Source organism: Diabrotica undecimpunctata, chromosome 4, assembly GCF_040954645.1.
Source record: "Diabrotica undecimpunctata isolate CICGRU chromosome 4, icDiaUnde3, whole genome shotgun sequence".
In the NCBI taxonomy this organism is placed as follows: Eukaryota; Metazoa; Arthropoda; class Insecta; order Coleoptera; family Chrysomelidae; genus Diabrotica; species Diabrotica undecimpunctata.
In genome coordinates, this window is record NC_092806.1 from 137,610,156 (window position 1) to 137,632,678 (window position 22,523).

The window sequence follows — 22,523 nt, forward strand, 5'->3', positions numbered from 1 at the left end:
TGCTTATGAAATTCTAGATCATTATTTTTTTGGCATGTCCCGGGGCCAAAGCTAACAATCCAGTCTGCAGTCCACATGGACGTATAAACACAGATGGACTCAGTTATTTACATAAAAATGTGAAGCAAAAATTATTTGACTAGGTTACATTCTCAGCACCTTCAAATGTTGTCACGTTTTTTTATTAAAATATCTTATTCACGTATCGCTGAAAATATTACTATATTTATTTTATACTCTACAGGTACTATCAAACCAAAATAATAATTTATTACTTATATTAATATATTTAATTGTAATTAAAACATCAAGTGTGCACATAGTGTGCATATCATTTAATAATAGCGTATAAAACAGATATCAACCAATTATTTTATATGTAGAAGCACTGAAAACTATTTATTAATGGCAACGGTGTTTACATTTCTCTGTCTTATGGCTCTACGTCAAACTTCAAATGCTGTTCCATGTCATGTCCATGTTTGTTTACTTTTTACCCAAGATGAGGAAAAGTTGTTTTTCGATATTTTGGCTGTATTTTAAGTGATATTTGTAAATAGTGAAATAAACATATTATAATAATGGTGATACAGTATTGCATTTGCAAAAAAAACGAAATATTTACATCTCAATGTCTCATTTAATTTGTAAGTACTGTTTGTTTACATTATTAAGATCAGGAACTGAGGAAGCCTGTTTGTTTACATTTTAAAATATGTCTTTCACAGGCGTACCATTGGGTTTATTCATATTCATTAATGTATTGAACAAGATATTAGTTCATGAAATTCGTATAGACATTTTTAAATTGTAAGTAGACATCATCTGATTAAAAAGATCTGTTTAGTAGCTTTTTAATTTAATATTTCTCATGAATTCAAATAAATTAGTGAAATGAATAAAACTCATTTATTTTTCTATGTAGGTTTCCAAATAATATTGATTAATGATGAAACTTACTCCAAACTTCAACAGAGAAAACAGTATAAAAACCTTTCAAAAGCATCATTTTTGGTTATTAAAACTTGTAAGGAAGCTGAAAAATATTTCAGATTTTTTAATAAAACTATAAATATCTACAACAGACGAGTTAAAAACCTTATGTATATTTTGATTAATAAAACCATACAAAATGTCCCAAAATCAATTTATGAGCATTTTGGTGACCATATGTATGATGAAGATGCAATCGATAGTCACTCTATGCAACTTTTAAAATTGGTTGAGAAATATTTTAAAATTGGAATTCATCATGAAACGAGGACTACTTTAGATGCTAACACCGTGCGCATAAGAAGCGTTCTTACTAAGACTGTTTTATTTCGCAATCAATAAAAATGTATTTCTGTACCAACGTCTTCTATTATGTCTATTTACCATTTTTACTTTAATATTTCTGTTCGCTAAATAGCTTTCCAATAATTTATACATTTTCACGCCTACTTTTTAATAAGTAGGTATATTTGCAAATAATTTTATGTCAAATGCCAGCTTTGAAATGATCAATAAATATTTTTGTAGCAGAAACGCTTACTACGAGGAATCTATTCATATTTTATTAAAACAAATTTGTCACAATTTAAAAAAATATGTTTTAATACAATTATCAATAAATATAGGTAGGTACTTAAATTTGACAAATGTATATTTTTTAATTTTAAGTTTTTTTTATTGTAATATAATAAGTAACTTGAGCTCAACTATATTTTATTGTAATAATTTTAAAGCAAATAATATTGTATTTTATTTTTTCTATAAAAACGTGTTTTTATACATTATTACTACTTCCAATTATTAACGTCTGAATAATTATCCCCGCGAGTAAAAATTCAAGCACGCTTATGTTCATTGCGGAAGTATCACAGTCTATCGATACCCGTTTTACTCCCCTTTACCCTCTTGTCAAGGAATATCAAAGCTTCAAAACAGTGTGTGTTTAAGGTATCTTATTGCTGTGTCCATCTATGTTTATACGTCCATGGCAGTCCACCACTAGTCCGCCTTTAAACCAGACCGTTAACATACTTTTATAGGCGAAAACACTCAACGCCGGTACTTAGCTTCGGATTAGAATGGTTTACACAATGACGACGAAGGCTAAAAAAAGTGCATCAACAGACCCATCAACTGTTCACTGATGGTTTGGTCCGTCCAGCCACAGCTATTGTCCCGGAAAATATTGATGGTGTGCGAGATATGATTAAAGCAGATCGACATGTTACCTATCATGAGATTCGTGCTTCATTGGGCATAGGCGTACGTTAAATACAAACCAATTTGCATAACCATTTGGCAGTGAGAAAGATGTACAGTCGTTATGTCTGTAAAGCTAGCATATCCATTTTATATGGCCGAATTCAGGTCAACACTATAATTTATTGCTAATTTATTACGGAGAGAAAAAATTTATTGCTGTAGCCGTTTCCGCGAAACAGGGGGTGTGCTAATTTTGCGGTAAAGCTAGCATAGCCATAGTTTTATCTCGGCAAGGAAAAGAGGTACAGGGTCCATCTTGGCAGCATATTTGATTGCTAGTTAATTGCTGTTGATTGGTATATTACTAACTCAATTACAGACTGTCTATAAAAAGTCACGTGTAGATAGGTGCATCGCCACACTCACGATTCGAAGTAGGCAACCCAAATTTGGAATGGAACAACGTAATAACTAGTGATGAAACCTAACCATAATACTATGAGCCTGAAACGAAAAACCAATCAACGGTATAAGTGGTTCAATACGAACCATATCCAACAAAAAGAGTCCGCGGTCGCATTGTTGACAAACAAATTGTCGCGTTTTTTTTTTGGAAAAAGGGACATGTTGACACTATTCCGTTAAAGAATAATACAATAGTCAATGCTGAATGATATAAAACTATTTGTTTGCCAGAAATGATTGTTGAACACAGGAAAAATAGATCGTCTTGCATCAGAACAATGCCAACTCTCACACGGCCCGTATAATATCCGATTGTTACCTCCGACTTGAAACCGTGTGATTTCTTTGAATTTTCGAGAATCAAACTACGTGGTAAATGTTTTTAAAGCGCTGGATGAGGCGGTCGAAGCATACAAATATCTTATTTCTCAGATTTTTTCCCAAAAATATCTAAATTTTTTCTTGTTTGTCTGCTGATATATTTTTTAAATTATATTTTCCACACGATATCGTAGACAACGTTGATTAATTAATTTATGTATTCAGTAATACCGTATATTTAGATATTAAAAATATTGTAATAAATCTATAATGGTCCGGATGTTTCACACGCTTGTACCGCAATATTCAAATCATCACATCGTCTTTTTATTGGCGTTATTGAATTGACGGAAATATCCTCATCTGAATCAGATGGTCTTTATCTAGAATTTCAAGATGACGCCATGCCAACCGCAACACCAACACCAGAGGTACAATTATTGCTCATATTATTCGATGAAATTCGAGACTTAACTGTAATTTTAGAAAATGAACTGAAATGAGCGTTTCTTATCCTACATGACTGCATACGTTTATCTAATTACTCGAAGATTGACCGTTTAATCTCACATTTAATTGGAAAACTTGAAAAGCAGGATTGGATTAGAGTACAATTTGATACATTTTATATATTAACAAATTTTGCCAAAAAATTATTGACAATAATTGATCTCTATAAATATAAAACAATAGATAGTTAAAAGCAATAAACAGTTTTTATTTATATATCAACATATATGTACGAATATTGTAACGAATATAAATGTCGCCTCAGGGTAAGAACATAGGGGTAGAAATAGGGAACAGAAACTATGGGGGCGAAGATAAGGCAAGCAAAACAATCGTTACTGATGCGAACGGCACTCAGGGGGTTGTTGGAGAGCTGGGGTCGTGGATAAGTGAATGGCAAGGGGGTTGAGATTGGGGTAACTACCAAAATATGAAAACAAGGGGTTACTTGCATAAATCTCCTGGACAAATGGGCAAAAAAAGACAAGAAGAAATACATCTAGCTAAAGGAACGCCGCTTCGAGAAAACTTCCTGCTGGAGGAAAGAAAGTTTCTTCCTTCCTAAAAAGTAAACACACAAAAAGGTTAGGAGATTTTCTAAAATAAAAACAAAAATGGATCAGAGAAACAAATCAAAACGTTTATTTTTGTCTCATACAAACAGTTATCAACACATAAATGGCATAAAAAATATACTATATAAATAGTTGCCAAATACAGAATAAAAAAAAACTTACATGTGTCCGTTTACAAACTCCGTTTATAAAGGGGTTGGAGATACTACAAAAACTTACCAATGTTACCGCACAGAGATTAATCTTTTTTTTTTAAACAAACAAAACAAATTAATATCGAAACAAATAAAGCTAGCTGTCATATGTTAACATTAAATTTAAAAAGAAACAATTAAAATGACAGCTAAGTTAAACCATAAAATTTACAATTTATTAAATATTACAAATCCTTTTAAATTTTAATGAAAGCAATTATTAATAATTATCAAAAAAATGTCTGTCTTTACTTTAAAATTTAAAATGTTAATTGTTACCTTAATTTCACTTGTTTTCACTTAACTTCAAAAAAAACTTGCTACTTTCTCTGGGATTGGAGCTGCAAAGGACAAAACTCTCAACTCGAACAAAAGGAAACCATTTCCATACTTAGGCAGGAACGATTGAAACAGGAACTTGGTGGAGGAAATCAAGCTGTCGGCGGGGACATTCTATATAATACTTTACAAAATTTCTTCAGTTCCGGTGCACAAATCTTATGGTGATTACTCTGTTCTAAGCTGCCATTATGCCAAGAGTATTATCACCTTAACCGGTCTTAAGACATTACACAAAGAAATTTGAATCGACTCGCGATTCAAAATGGCCCAAACATCTATCTACTCTGAAGTTTCTTGCTTGACTCCTCGATGCGTTACATTTTACAAATTTCAACGCAAAATAAATTTCCCTTTACGTCTCACAGCTAGTTTTTGCCTACAAACTTAAAACAAACAATCTACCCTCCACTTGACCTAGTTCTTAGCAACGAACCGACAAAAAATAATCTCGAAACATCTACTTTTAAATTGGGTAACTGGAAATTTTTTACCTCACAATACATACAGAGAATAGGGGAACATTAATGTAAACAAAGACAAAAAAATATTCTCAGTTAATACGTCTTAGAAAAACCGTATACCTGACTTGCAATATTATATTAGGGGACTCGAATGTAAACAAATCGTTTTCAACGAAAAAAACCACTCTTTTAAATTCGTCGAAATAACACATATCACGTATTATATTGATTTTAGTTTTAACCGGAATAATTTAACCTTACAATGTAACGGAGACAAAAACAACTATATTTTGAAACAACTGTAGACAAAACTTAAAACAGAATTTATTCTATTAAGTATATAGATATCAAATATTAACAAATTTAAAACGCTACAATATCCCAAAATATAATTTAAATTTTAGTCCACAGTTTATGTGGAACACTGTTTCGCATTTCATTATAATGTTCAAACGCTCCCGCAATATTCGCGTGTCTAAAATTACTGGGTTAAATGCCAACCGTATACTTTTATTTTTCGTTTTTTAGTGATATATTCGCCATAAACCTTACAAAGTAGTCGCAATAAAGAATCTACTTGTCGTCCAAAGCGATCGTAATACTGGAGATTTATAATATACGTTAATATTTACAAGCTGGATATTACTTTATAGTACTATTATTAAAAAGTTTATGTGCTAGAATTTGTTTACAGTTTTGAGTTTTTATTATACCTGTTTAATATCCTGTTAAATTTTATACCAATTAGAAGGTTAAACCATGTTATAATATCGGTTCCTTCTCAGATTCGTATACTGTTTCATACGTTACATCTATACTTTCCAAAAGTTCGAACAGGATAACATATCCATATAGGTTAGATAATTTCTTTTATGTACCTTTCGAAGTAACATCACAGTACGACAAACGAAAAGTGGCTGGTTATTTGCGCATAAATAAAAAAAATATCATGAGAGAAATAAAATAAAGGAATAAAAGGGAAAATCCCAGTGGTTGGCTGTATATTGTAGTTATAAAAAACTTACTCTGTCTTATCAGACCTAAAACTAAGTATTTACAAGTTCAAGTTCGACAACGCGACTGTCGCGTTCAGTGAATATAGCCTCAGAGGCCACCAACGCGAGTCGCGCTGTCTTTGACTATATGAACGTTATCTCAGCGGATTTTTCACGAATTGCAACAAATATCTGCTGTCCGCTTGAAAACATTGGCATATACTGGAGTTTGTGTTTGGTTTTCGAATTTTGATGTAAAACTTTATTCTAAGTATATGAGAATGTATGAATGTTATCTCGGCGGATTTTTCACAAATTATAACAAATTAATATCTTCTGTCCTATTGATAAATTGGATGATAAAATATGAAATCCTCAATTGCAATGCTTACTTTTCAAATATTCAAGCTAGACGTGCTCGAAAACGACTAAATTAGCTATAATAAAAGTAAAAGCATCGGTTAGCTTTGAAAGAATCACCAGATGTATTTAGATTATATTGTATTTCCAATAATTTGTTGTATAATCATAATCCAATCCCATCGATTTATTTTGCTGTGCATTCAGTAATACATATTTTCTACGCCTTCGGTGTTGGATGTCTTTTGGTTTTCGTCTCTCCGGTTCACTTCGCTGACGTCCTCTACTGTTGGAAAAGTGAAACAGCTTCCCTCTAGTCCCTTCCGCCTTAACAATTTAACTTCCAATGTATTTTCTTTCAGGCACAAAACTTTTCCAACATAAAACTTCATTGTTTTTTTAGTACAAAACTTGACTAAAACGTAGTCGTTTGGCTCAGGATACGTGTCATCAATAAGCTCATCATCTAAAAGGAAATCAGAGTCACCGCTGCTATCTGGAAGGCTGGGAAGATCATCCTCCTCTTCATCAGTCGAATCGAAAAGTGTTTCAGTGTTTGTAAGTGTTGGAAGCTTTTCTGCTCTTTTCTTATTGATGGCGGCTTTCTTAAGAGCAATTTCCGCTTTTTCAGGGGTATCAGTTAGGATGCGAGAGCGCCCCCGTGTTCTACCTCGAGAAGATTGGGCACGAGTTGCTGCGTTGAGATAGGGCATGATGTATTGTGGAGAAAAACATTACATCCGATGTTGGAGTGCAAAGTTTTAGGGCCCCAGGCAACGTTGGTTCTATATCTTCACTTATGATATTTGAAGGAACCATGGCTCGGGGGAATGCATCTCCAAACAGTTCTGCAATATCGTAAATGGTAATAGTTCTCCCGGGAAATTTGAGCATATTTCGAAAACATAGCAAGTTCTTTTTCCTTCCTCCACCAAATGTTAAGTTCACACATTCTTACTATTACACGATATACCCAATACCGATTAGGACTAACCGACAGAGCCAAGGTGGGGTGCACGTAAGGAAAAAATAATTCCATACTACAGCCTGTAAATCCCGAAAACAGTGTTGATGTACCAATATCACCTGTATAGAAACCTGTATAAAAAGGTGTTTGAATTATCTCACTATGACAGCATTTGTCGTTGCTAAATGTAGCCATATACAGCATATTTTTACATACAATTAATTAAGCACAGTAATTTAAAAAAGTAAATATCTAAAAATAAAACCTGACAAAGAGTCAAATGTCACGAATCTCGAATCCGAATTAGACAACATTCTATTTATAAACAAATTACACAATCGAAGTAAGCGGCGGCAAAGGTCTCGTTTTAAATAAAATAAATCTAACGTATTCTTTGAAGTGTTACATACATTGTATATAGAGACAGTGGTGGCGAATGGACACTTTCCCTTTGCGTTTCAGTTCATTTAAAATTGTATCACTTTAAGCTAATATTTTTATCATATCGTAAGAAAACTTTTATAAACGTTCACTTAGGCTACGGTTATATTGGACGCGTACTCTGACGACTAACGAGTCGGACGTACTCGTGCGTAGTCGGACGATAGAAACAAACACGGGCAGATAAATAGAAACGGTTATATTGAATAAGTACAAGCCGTCAGTTTATGCACGTTTACGGACGACTAATTTCAAAATACAAACTTGTTTGTTTTTTTTCTGCGGCAACGTGCGTCTGAAAATGGATCTTGAAAAATTAATTTTGGGTGTATTTGAAAGAAAGTCATTATGGGACCAAACTAATAAAGATTAAGATTATCACAATCGAGATATGGCTCGTAAGATGTGGATATCCCTGGCGAAAGAAATGGGTGAAAACAGTAAATATATGTATATATATTTGCATTATTTTTAATCTAATATTTATTTAATACATATTAAAGTATATTATAATATTTAGTATCGTCAATAATTAAATTACGTATATGCATTTTAAATTTTGAGTGGTTAAAAACGATCATATTGAAATGGAACGGACCCAGCGTTACTATTAAAATAGGTTTTAAAAGCATTTCTAATATCATATGCTTCTTAATTTTCTCATTTGTTAATTCTTGATCGATTTGGTTGGTGCGTCCCCATAGTTGCCACTGTTTCTGAAATATTGAATTCCTTTATACCTTCCTGGTCAATGACAATGTTATGAAGAATACATGTACATTTTACAATTATATCAACTTTTTCGGGGTAAACTTCCATTTCGTTTTTTAATACTCTCCATTTGGACGTTAATATCCCAAAAGCACATTCCACCATTCTTCTCGCTCTTGAAATTCTCTAATTAAATACTTCTTCTTCCTGTAAATCTCTTTTGGGATAGGGTCTCATTAAGTAGGTTTTGAGAGGATATGCTTCATCACCAAGAAGGACATGCGGAAGTACCAAATTGCTTTGTGCAAGTGCTCTATCTTCTGGCAAATTTAACGACTTATTTTCAAGATGTTGATATAGCGAACTATGTGAAAAAACACCTCCATCGCTTTGTTTTCCAAAAGCCCCAATATCAACGCAGATAAATCTGTACTTTGCATCTGCAACTGCTTGAAGTACTACAGAGAAATATCGTTTATAGTTATAATACATGGATCCTGAATTAGAGGGACATCGTATTCGAATATGTTTGACATCGATACATCCTATACAATTCGGAAAATTCCATTTATTCAAAAAATCATTGGAAATTAATCGAAACATGTCTTCTGTTGGAAAAGGCATATGCCGTTCATAAAAAGTTTCCCATATGATAGTGCACGTTTCGTAAACAATTAATTTTATAGTTGTGTGAGACATTTTGAATGAGAACGCCAAAGAGCGAAAAGCGAGTCCAGTGGAAAGATATCTAAAACAACAAACAAAATGAATTAATTATTTTAAGACAATAATTATTGATAATTGTTATTATAATTATAGATAATAGATATAGATTATAGATGCTTTTCCTAAAAGACAACATGACCCTAAGAAATGCTACAGGAAATATTCCTCCCCTCAATAATTTTATTCCTCCTCTCTAAAATTTATATGATGAAAACACTACGCCAGATACAATCTCTGAATCTGATTATGATAGAAATCATAATTCTGAATTAAATTCAGATCCAGAATTAAATACTGAAATTATTTTCACTACGACATTCAAGGCTTCTAAAATAGCTCATACAGATAAGGAAACGGGTACAAAGGAAAAAAAGCTAAATCTTCGGTATATGAAAAAATGGTAGCTATAGAAGAAGAAAAACTTAAAGCATACAAAGAAAAGTGTAAGGAAAGGCCAAAGGAAGAAGATAGTGACTTCCATTTCTTTATGAGTCTGAAAAAGCCGTACATGAAAAAAATACCCGAAAACCAAAAATTGTCAGTAGTCCAAGTTCTTTTGGAAGCCCAGCAACGTGCTCAGTATCACTGGCCAAGAACTACTGCAGTGGATCAAGAAGCCCAGCCACGTGCTCAGTCTGTCTGGACAAGAACTACTAAAGTGGATCAAGAAATCAATCAAAGCGGGTATCAAGTGAAAACACCATAGATTCATCAGAAAACGAAGTAGGATGTCCAGGCGTGAGAGAATATTTGCATAATTTTCAGTAGTGTAATGACTTTTTTAATTTATTTTAGTTTTTATATCCTAACTTCATAAAAAGTATTTCTTTTTTGGTTTGTATGAAAAATAAGTTTAGTTCAATAAATAATTTTTATAAGTAATGACTTACCTTAATGTTAATGCCAGTTTTTCTGCTGGTTGAATACACTTTCTAAAGTTTGACTGTTTTTCCGGTCTTTCGGAAATATGAGACAAAATATAATTAAATGTTTCAGGTAACATTCGAAAATATTCAAAAAAACTTCTGTGGTTGGCGTAACAAATCATTCCATATTAAGTGAAACTCGCTATTTTCTTCTCTATTTCTATATATATGATTTACCCATACTCTTGAGTTTTCTAACATCAAAAGACATAAAAAATTATTTTCTAATAAATATTCTTCATCCTCGGCCATGTTTTCTGAACACATAGTCGCAGCAAAGAATATAGACGCTTATTCTTTGAAGCGTTTATATTCTTTGGTCGCAGTTAAACGCTTGCAATCCGACCACCTAGTCGCACTACCAATGTCGTCCGTTTATGTCTGACTGATTGGTCGTCAGACTACGCGTCCAATATAACCGTAGCCTAATTCAATATAATAACCGTTCAGTGTTCCCAAACTTAAAAAAATAAAATCGGTAGAATTTGTTAAAAAAATCGGTAGATTGTGGTGTAAAATCGGTAGATTTTTCAAAATATACTATTTTGTTTAAATTTCATAATGTTTTGCAATTCGTTTATTTAAGAAAAAATAAAATATGTTTATTCATCTAAATCTAATAAAATAAAAAAATGAGAACCGAGATACTAAACTTAAAACGAGAAGGTTGGCACTGCTGGCACGTTGGCACTTGGCTGGCAGTAACATCCAACAGTAACGAAGTGGGAAATACGAAGTTGTCACATTTATATTGGGTACATATACTACATAAATATTAAGGTCTGGATTCTACTAAGTAGACGAGAGAAAAAAAAAGAGGACTTAAAAAAACTTTATTTGTCATGTTTATTTTAAACCATATAATATAATCTCAAACTAAATGAAATATTGAAATAGACACCTGCTACTTGTTTCACCTAGGTTTGAATCACTTTCAGAACTTGACGACATAACTATTAAATTATTGTTACGCGTACAATAAAAAATTACGCTACTAATACAATAACACGACGTTACGAGTTACGACTTCACAAACCTCAACTGACTGAAATTTAAATCTTTAAATGAGTCTGTGACTAGGAATCGAATACTTATCCGAAAAACGAAAACTCAAGTATAAAACCTTTTTACAAGGAAATATTATTCAACAAACTACCGAGTTTTTATGTGAGGTGCACTCGGAAGCTTAGATTAACTATGCGTTGTTCCGTTCCTAACTTGACAAATTCCCAGAACCAAGCGGTCGGGATCACAATGGATTTGGATTCATTTATTGCATTATTAGCTTTTATGACATCGTGTACTTTGTAAAGTACCGCTTAGGTATCATTTAAGAATAAATTTTTGAATGTTTTCACACGTTTTCGTGAATACACAAAAATGCTCAATGCAAATTACACGTATCGGAAGAAAAATTGTTTTGTCTCTTACATATTTCTTCTCAAATTTAAGAATAAGTAAAAATTTCTATCTGAATATAAAAATCGGTAGAATTTAAGCCTGTGTCGGTAGATCGGTAGAAATACGTCGAAATCGGTAGATCTACCGATTTATCGGTAGGTTTGGGAACACTGTAACCGTTCCTATTTATCTGCCCGTGTTTGTTTCTATCGTCCGACTACGCACGAGTACGTCCGACTCGTTAGTCGTCAGAGTACGCGTCCAATATAACCGTAGCCTAAGACTAAGAGACTAAGAGTTTGCATACGACTTTTAGTTAAAATATAAAATTTTAAAATGGTTTTTTGATTACATGAAATTAACCTCACATTTAATAAAATAAATCTCCCTTTAGAGATTTAGATTTACTTTTTGTTTTAATTTTTAATTAATATTCTAAAACTATGTTATTTTCGGTCAAATATTTGAGCACAAGCAGTCGTAACGTTCGACCTTCTTTCCTTTCTTCTTCCCGTCCGCTTGAAAATGCATTAGTTTCTGCAATGTTTATTTATCGCTCCAATTTAACCGGAAAGCTCTGCTTTCAGAACTTCGTAAAGAATTCATAAGATGAAAACAACTGTGCTACTTCCACAGGTAGTGCTTGTAGTATGTAGTCGCATTTTCACTTACGGTGTGCATAATAAACAATTAAGTGATTATTTATGTAGAGAATATTTAAGTTTAATAATCATTTGTCTACTGTCTATAATATTACGGTTTAATGGATTCGTATATTAACTTATTTCAACTTATTTGTTTAATTACTACCATTTCCAACCATAATGATAATAGCAAAATACAAATGGAGACAATTTATAATGGAAAGTACCCAAACGATACCTATTATTCTCTCTACAACTGGTGTCATTCCGAATAACCTTCTAGAGAACATAAAACAGCTGGATCTTAGTGAACATCATTATAAAACTATGCAGAAAGCGATACTATTCTCAAAATCCAGATTATGTAACAACATTTTTGGGAGATACCCCGGCATATTAGGTCATGGAGAACTAGATTACACGGAAAGAGTCCTCCCAGAGCTCTATTCTTTTGATACTTTGGTGTTACGTGAAATAACTGAAGTGAATAACCTTCTCGGGCATGAACGTGTCAGCTATGAACCTGAACGATAAAGTGTAAGCGTGTGATCTCGGTAATACGTATATTTGAGGATTGAAGATCTTTGGAAGTTTCTTTTACCACAATATGTATATTAAGAAATACGTACTTGAAACTTTTATTTATTTAGATTTTAACAGTATGATAAATACTTGCTTCTGGATGCCAAATTAGCCGCTGAGCTTTCCTGGCAATCAGTACGACAAAGAAAAGTATTTGGTACTAGTACTTGGAGAAAAAAAATCAATATTAACATACACAAATATACTATTGATATATTAGGAGTATTAGTATGGAAGTGTAGAAAAATAGTATTAAAATGTTTCTTCTTCTTTCGCAGCTTTTCTCTTTTCAGGAGTCGCTGTTCCTTACTCTTCGACGTCACTCATTTCTTTCCATTGGGTCTTCTTCGCCTAAACCTTTCTCTTTCAAGTCCTCTGCCACACAGTCCTTCCATATTCTCCTCGGTTTTCCTCTACCTCTCCTTCCATCAACTTCTAACAGCTCTATCCTTCGTCCCAGATAGTCACCCCCCGGCTCTTTTCCTAATCAAGTCGTTACTGATCCTGTCCCTTCTAGTCTTACCCAACATCCACCGTAACATTTTTATTTCAGCTACCTCCATCTTCTTTAGCTAGATCTTCTTTACAGGCCACACTTCACCGCCGTACACCAACGCAAGTCTCACCGCAGTCTTGTATATCTTTCCTTTCATCACTTCCCCGATTTTTCGATTACAAAGTACCCCGCTCATTCGCTTCCAGTTACACATACCGGCCTATATTCTCTGGGCACTTTTTCAATCTAGTGTTCCATTTTCCCTTATGTAGGAACCAAGGTATTTAAATTCTCCTACTAGTCCGAACTTTTCTCCAAGTAGTTCTACGTCCCCAAGCATTCCTCTTCCGCTTAACCACATATACTCCGTTTTCGACCTGCTAACCTTAAGTCCTCCCACCAAATAGTCTTTCTCCAACACTCCAACTTCTCCACCAACATTTCTTTTTTCTCCTCTACTAACGATATCATCAGCAAAGAGCATTGAACAAGGAGCCCCCTCCCTTACTTTCTCTATCAGTACATCCATAATCAGATTAAACAGTTAAGGACTCATTGAAAAGCCTTGATGCAAACCAACCGTCACTGTAAAACTTTCGGTCAGTCCAACAGCAGCCTTTCTTTGGTATACGCTCCCTGATGTCCTTGACGAGCCTTACGAACTTCTCAGAAACCCATTTCTCATACATCTTCAGAGCTGTTGCTAGGAACTGTGTCGTACGCCTTCTCAAGATCTATAAATATCAAATGTAGCTCCCTTTTCTTCTCGCTGTATTTATAAAATGTCTCAACGCAAATAAAGCATTCGTTGTCCTCCTTCCTGGCATAAACCCAAGCCGTTCTTCTCCTATCGATGTCTTTTTCCCTAACCTTTGCTCTATATTTCTCTCCCAAATTTTCATTGTGTGCGACATTACCTTATCCGTCTATAGTTGTTACAGTCCTAAATGTCCCCTTTATCTTTATACGATGATACCATCACACACTCTCTCCATGCATTGATTATCCTTTCTTCCTGATATGTTCTACTGATCATTTTCCACAAAATATCAACCCCTTCGTCTCCTAGAGCCTTCCAAACCTCCACAGATATTCCATCATGTCCTACTGCCTTACCGTTCTTCGTCCTATTTAACGCATCGACAGCTGCCATCTCTCGCTATCCCCGGTTTTACATTCTCATTTGGGATCCCACATCCTCTGTCTCTCCTCTGGTGTTCTTCATTTAGTAACTTACTAAAGTACTCAAATTATCTTTGCTTTATTTCAATATCGGTTCTTAACACTCCTCCATCCGCACTCTTAATCTGCCGCACATGGGTCAAGTCCTTTGTTAACTTGTCCCTTGCTTTAGCAATGCTGTATAACCTTTTCATCCCCTCGGGGTTTCCAACCCTTCATACTGCTATGCAGACGATCTTTCCTTAGCAGTAGCTACATCGTGCTTAGCTTCCCTCTTTGTCGCTTTGTATATATCCTTATCATCTCTTTTAGACCTGTAATACCTCTTTCTAGCCTTTTTCTTCTCTCTAACATTTTGTTGTACCTCATCGTTTCACCACCAAGTTTCTTTGTCTCTAGGAGGCCCTTTACAAAGCCACATCCTTTTTTTTTCCTAACACTTCCTCTTCCACTCGCACCACAACTTTACTGTTGGCTTCCCATCAGTTATTTACCGTATCTTTTTCCCTCAAACTCTTCTAGCACTCTACTCTTAAAGACTATTGCCAAATCCTTATCCTTTAACTTCCACCACTTTACTTTCTGGTGTCCTACTTGCATTCCTTTCTGCCTTACCTTTATCTCGTTTAGATGACTTCTACTACACAGCACAAAATCAATCTGACTTTCCCTTCCCCGCTACTATAGGTAACATACTGGTCTTATCTTCATAAATAACGGATTAATGATAGCCAAATCCCATGCTACTGCAAAGTTCACCTTAGTTCCTTCGTCATTTCTTATTTCCATCTCCAAACCTCCATACTCTATTCCCACTCTTTCTGTACCAATATTTCCATTCAAATCACCTCAAATAAAACACTTTCGAGAATCTCGAACATCTCGCAAATGCAAATATAATTGAAATGTGTAATGAGTATTAATTGTAAGAGTGACATTTTAGAAATATCACTTAAATTTTCTGATAGTTGTGTAGTATCCCTTTAGGTCTCTATCAAGACTCTCATATTATCAAATTTTTTAAAATTTTTGACCTTTTTTTTCTGAGAGTCAATATATTTTTAATCGTTCTGTATTCCTTCCAAGTTTGCACGTATATTTTTGTTGGCACTCAGTACTTTGTCCCTATCAGTCATCAAAAGTGCATAACTTTTTTAATCTTGATAGGTTATATAGGGAATAGGACGATTCAGTATCAGTAAAGATATTATACTATTAGTAACGAATTAAACTTTCTCAACAACACTCAATATCAAAGATATTCCGCCAAGGAAAGGACTCTAATTCTTCTAAAAAAAATTATTTTATTTATTGCCTCGAATTTTGTAACAGTTCTTTAACCAGTTCTTTAAGATCTAGTTTCTAGTACAAAGTAAAATGCTTTTGTTAGATATAAAAAATGCATGGTTAGTATGGTTACTGAAATCAACACATTCCACTATTAGATGTGATCAGTCTTGGCTGATCTATAACTTGATGTAACTTTATAGTTTCCAAAAAATCACAGACCAGTATTACTAAGTAGTATTTAACAAATTAACATTATAGTCACCAGTAAAATAAAATGTTTCAACCAGCTGTATGTTATATCGCTAAATTTCTAAACGAGTATAAAAAACGCATGTGATGATCTTAAATATAGAGCATAAAAAAACAAAATAATGAAGTAGTGAAAAAATATTTAAAATAATATAATAAAAAAAATGTATGCATCGGCCGGGAATCGAACCCGGGCCGCCCGCGTGGCAGGCGAGCATTCTACCACTGAACCACCGATGCTTGTAGAATTGACTGAACTTGTTCTCTTAAACAATAATTTTTAGTACCTATAATAAAATTAATAATGGTGAAAACTTGTTCTTTGCATTATAAATACATATATTTCCATAAATTGTTATTAATTATTAAGAAGTGTAATTATGTAATACAGGGATACGCAACAAAAATGTGCTGTTTTTGTTTTTGTCGGACAAATCTGATTTTTTTATACTATAAAAATAGTAAAAGTGAAACCAAAAATATGTCGATAATAATTATTGTCAATTAGCTGTTTGTTAAACCGTAAGATCTGTATTTAATTTAGTATTAGGCGCTTACTGACTATATTTTTCACCTAAGAAGACCGGTTTGCAATCAAATGCTGGTAACTTTATTACTAGCGGACCAGATAAGCGACGATATATTTTACACTACCTTTACGAAAAACATTTTACTGCTCTGTTGTTTCAATCAGCACTGCTCAACAAGTTATCGTTTATTGGTTTTAATATTTTATTGCAATAGTACGAGTACGTAATATTTATTTAAACAGTGAATTTATTACATGTTATTTTTTTTTAATTTCTTCTGACGTATCATATAATCAAAGAATATAGTATAATGTAGGTTTACAAAATAATCAAAGTTATGATTTTACAAGAACATATTATTTGAAAAATAAGGAGTAAATACCATGTGTCATAATAATTGTAATCTCCTTTATACACACTTTAAAAATTTGTTTAGTAGTGTATTTCTTAAACCCACACAATCATTTAAAAATGATTCATGCTGTTTAAAAATATCTTTCTGTTAACGACACTTAGATAATACCACAGTTTCATCCACCATCTCCTGGATTTCCATGAAGTATTATACGTGGACATGTAGGTATTAGTCAAAATGATCCACCCCTCCCATATTAGTCCAAAGTTTTTGGAAATACTATATTCTGAAGTTAATGTTGATGTAATATCGATCTTGTACAACAGATAAAGAGTAATAAATCAGTCTATCAAACAGAAAAATTGGATTTTGTCGATCATTTCGAAAATGTGACTTATTTTTGCTATGCTGTGTACCTGAACCAAGATTACATTATATCTGATATTTTCTCAGCCGTAACAACATATTAAAAACGATGGCCGAAACTACTTTCTATACACTATGTTACGATTATGTCTTATTATTTGTCATTATAGTAGTATTTGAAATAATAATAAAAAATCTAACCTCACTTCACCAAATGCTATGTTGTGCTTATCTTATACTTTCTGCAATTATATTATTTATATAATTGGAAATATCGCACCCTCAATGCAAGACTGCAGTAAGTCAGAATAAGTAAGTGAAATAAGACACAAGTTTTAAGAAAAATTAGTCATGATTTTGCATGCTTTTCAGCCTATATTATATTAACCAAAAATAGAAATTTAAATAAAATAATATTAATGCTAAAAGAATTAGGAATTTCAAAGTTACAACACTTTTGCACGGAGAAAATTGTTAATCACTACACATTTAGTATTAGAATTTTAAAGTTACAACACTTTTGCACGGAGAAAATTGTAAAAAGTGTAGACACATTTTCTGTTAGTTGTTGTCTTTTTCTCGTATATAAGATACGTATCTAGGACAAGCAATCAGAGCTAACAGAGAAAATCAAACAGCAGAAATATCGAGACGAGTAAGAATGGGATGTGCAGCGTTCGGCAAACTTTCTTCGTTCTAAAAAATCAAACAATCCCTCTATACTTACGAAGCAAGGTATATAACTCCTGTATAATACCGGTGCTCACCTACGGAGCACAGACATGGACATTTACACAGGCCAATTTGGATAGGATAAGGAAGGCACAAAGAGCGATGGAGAGACAAATGTTGGGTATATCACTTATAGATAGAAAACGTAACCAGTGGATCAGAACCAGAACAAAGACAGTAGACGCAATAGAACAAGCAGCAAAACTGAAATAGAGTTGGGCTGGACACAATGAACGTCTCCAAGACGGACGATGGAGCAATGCCATCGGAAAGTGGCGGCCATACAATGCAAAGAGATCAAGAGGCAGACCACAGATGAGGTGGAAAGATGACATCAGGAAACAAGAAGGTCCTACAAGGCAGAGAACAGCTCAAGACAGGGAAAGATGGAGAGAACTGGGGGAGACCTACATCCAACAATGGAAGGGGATAGAGAATAGGATCAAAAAAAAAGATACGTATATATATTTTAAGATAACTGTTTTTCCTTTCATAAGAAAAAATACTTTTTGGCTGTAAATAATTAGTCTTAATTTGTGTGTTTTTAATCCAATCTAATAAATAAATGGTCAAACGATATTGTACACATTTTATGGAAAATATAATGTCACACAAAGGACATAAAACTTACATTGCTCTCGTAAATCTTTGTTTATTGTCTCGGCTGTTAATGGATTACGTAGACACGCTCTAGGTATATTAAAATTAAACAACACAGATATATATACTAAAATAACAAATATCTTACTTTTTTCGTGCCTTTCATTGCTTGTTATCGAAACCATTGCAATGTTCCGTGCAAAACTGTTGTAACTCTGTTACATTAGAATTACAACACTTTTGGACGGAACTTATGTACAAAAACGCAAAATAGTTAAACTGTTGTTGTTGTAATATTTAGTCGGTTAAGCATTTGAAAGTTACTAAAGTTTTACAGGGGATAGATATGCATGTTTACAATCGAATTCCATGATTACTTCATTTTCATAAAATTTTGAGTTACTGCAGTCTTGCACTGAGGGTGCGATATATTGGAAAATATATTTATATATTAAAAACTGCAGAATTTTTATGCATTACACGTGTGTGGTGATCTCCAAAATTGTCACTTATTACTAAAAGCGCTCGCAACTGAAGAAGTGGCTAGTCTCCTGAGCACCAACCATTCGGGTAAAACATTAAGTGTTATTCTTGTTCTTCAAGAGCTTAAGCGAATATATTATGTTCAGAGTATTAAATATACAGCATGTACCCTTGGTTTACTCATCTAAGAACTGCAACCGAACTCGACAATTTCCAAAGAGTCGAAAGGATCGTATTTAGAAGAGATATTAGTAATGGATATCACCATTTTTTTGTCTATTAACACATTATTAGAAAAGTCGAAAGAATACATTATATCGTGAAACCTAGCCTTCATAGATTTCTAAAACGCGTTTGATTTAATTGAAAACTGGTCATTCGACAAAAACTCGAATGAGCACAATTTTATCGTTAAACTTAGCCTTTTTATAGACGTCTAAAAGGCGTTTGGTTCAATTAACTTAATGAACTTAATTGCAATTAAAGAAAAACTTACCAACACAAGAATTGATAATAGATTAGTAAAAATCACAAAAAATATATACAAGAAAGCAATACAAAAACTGGTCTTAGAAGAAATATTCAAGAAACTTCATTTAGTCGACAATGAATAAAAGTCGAATAAAATAAACTGACTTTGACAAAATAAAACTCCCGGAATAGCCGACAGATCCTGAGAAGATCGGTGTTGTCAACTGAATAATTCAAGCAAGGAACAGAGCAGAATGGCGCAGAAAGCTTTAGAAAGTCGAGGTCCTTTAAAGACTGATCCACCTTGATGATGATATTGATGATATGAAAAAAATATTGCTTCGAATAATGAAGCTGAATAAGACCAGATCTATGTACAAAGATATTAACGAAGGAAATAGAATGACGACTTAAAGTGACATAAGGACCTCTAGAACGAAGAATATTACATATATCTTTACAAGACAAAAGAAGAAACTACTTAATGAAAAATAAAACAAAGTAAGATGCATGACAGAATCGAGGTGCCATAATTTCCTAACATGGCTGTGGGATTAAAATTAAATAAGAGACGCACAGGTTAGAAACAAGTAGATAGTTATGAAGAAGGCCTATGTCCAGTTCTAGGATGATGAGATCTGAGAGAGAGAAAGAATGTCAGTAGTAAAATTAATAAAATTACTTTACCCAACCTGATAATGATGTGATCAGCCACTGTGCATCAAAAGAATCTGTAAGAAAGCACTACGGTTTCCGGTTTGTTTTTTAATTCTGAAGTGGGAAAACTGCCGTCACTTCCTTAAGTTTAATAAATAGACCGCTATATATAACCCGTTAATATCAAAAGAAAAATACTAGTTCACGCTGCGCTTTTGACATTTATCACATGTAATTGGGTAGTTCTAGGAAAAAGAAGCAATTGAAACGTGATACTATTTTTATTAGTTGTTGCCGACGATTGGTTCCCTAATGGTTTAGAATGTTATAACACGAACCTAAAAAAGCCGGAAAATGAGACGACGGCTATAAATATTATAAAACTGAAAAAATTAAATTTATTTTAAAATAGGAATAAGAAGTAAGAAATGTGTAAACTGTTCAGTGGCAGTCGATTAAACCCTTTCGCCTTGACTTTTTAATTTTTATGATTTAGGAACTTTTTTGGGTTATTTAGGCTCTAAATTTGCACCGTTGGACAAATTGGATCAAATATCACCATGGGACATATATGTCCCTACAGGTTATAATTATGTCCCAGTAGTTGCAAAACTCAATCCAAGGAGGAAACACAAAAACGTCTTTATTGTAGAAAATCATTTGAAATAAAAGTATTTATCATGTATGAAATATCTTAAAACAATACATACATAATGCAATGTTACACTGACAGCAAGAAACCTTTGTTCTTTTTTAATTTTGTGACAATGGTGGCATCTTCGTCGAGTTGTCCCTTCAATGGGTCTACCATAATCTGCGACTTTTTACGGAAGCATTTTGTCTGCCACAACTGATCAGCTGCTCGACTAATGGCACAATAAATTGCAGAAGAGGAATTTTTTCTGGTGTATTTCTTTATAAAAGTATCCAATAATTTACTTCCGACGTCAGAAGTAGTTTATAAAATACCTTCTTCCACCATATATTGTATTTTCTGTCTATATCGTACAGCCAGTTTTTGAACCATCTTTAATTTTTCTTTCGACTAAACCAATTTCAGCTCTATGACAATTACTAATTACAACCACTTCTTTAGTATCCTTCCATTTGACGTAAACTCGAATTGTTGCAATGCATTTCTAAGTCACCATGTACTTGCAGCTTTTTACTAAATTCTGGTAGCTGTCTTCGATTGCCCATACAGGTAACAACTTGCGCATACTGTAAATTCTTCATTAGGTTAACTCTAAAGGTAAACGACCAAAGCATACAGATACTTCTGGACTTCTACTACTTTTACATATTTTGGTAACCACTCTTTCACCCAAAGTTTCATCGGTATGTTCAGTTTCTTTCCCAGCATATATATTCAGGTCATAAACGTAACCAGTCAAACTGTCTCACCTTTGCCAGATTTTAATACCTCTTTTTATAGGTAGATATTGCTTGAAAACTGATCTGCCTTTAAATTTACCCATTGATTCATCAAAAAATTAATAAACACTATTGGAACGTCCACTTATAAAAGTTTTGTTTCAAACAAGTCACAATCTCGCCTATATTGTTGATGTTAAGTCTGTTGGCATAACTGGATTATTAAGGTAGAGCTTCGATAGAGGTATCAAAAATCTATCTCTAGAAATCGAAGATTTCAATGCTTCATTCCCCATTGACAACATTTCTAACCGTCGGTTTGTGTTTTCTGTTAGAAATACATTCATTTCACTACAAGATTGGCTGAAGATTTGCACCATTAACTGAAATTAGTGGCACAGACAAAACGTCACAGATCAGTAGATTTTTCGGGGAATAAAATGTTCATAAGATGGCTGGCTGTCAATCAATCTGAGAGACATTAGTATTGTACTAGAAGCTGTAGAAACAACAATGTACAACTCTTCGGGGTCTTCGAAATTAGTTTCACTTTCTGTATCATTATCAGAAAAACATTTATCATTCAAATTCAAATTAGAAGAACTGCCAGAGGATGGTGCGTATTCTGAATCGCTATTAATTCCATAAATTATCAGTCAAATATCGTAATTTATGTTCATCCAATTTTTTTTCTCTAATATAATACAGAGTATGATTCGAGAGGGATAAATACGTCCCATATTAAAATTCTAGTGGGACTCCTATGTCCCAACGTGCATTTTTAAATAATAACAATAATTGGTACCTACACTAAATTATTTGTAAAACAACATAATAAAGTATTGTATTGCCTCACCTATCCATTATAAAAGTCCACCTTGTGAAGGAATAACAAAAATAATAAAACACAATTCGTCCCAA

General features: G+C 33.3%; 1 protein-coding gene and 1 non-coding gene across 2 annotated transcripts in view; one reads left to right on the forward strand and one right to left on the reverse strand.

The window, feature by feature from the left end:
• SP1173 (major facilitator superfamily domain-containing protein SP1173) overlaps window positions 1-22,523 on the forward strand; it is a 184,572-nt gene that overhangs the window by 28,017 nt on the left and 134,032 nt on the right. The window lies entirely within an intron of this gene.
• On the reverse strand, window positions 16,204-16,274 carry TRNAG-GCC (transfer RNA glycine (anticodon GCC)). The gene has a single exon. It is a non-coding gene; the product is annotated as a tRNA-Gly (tRNA).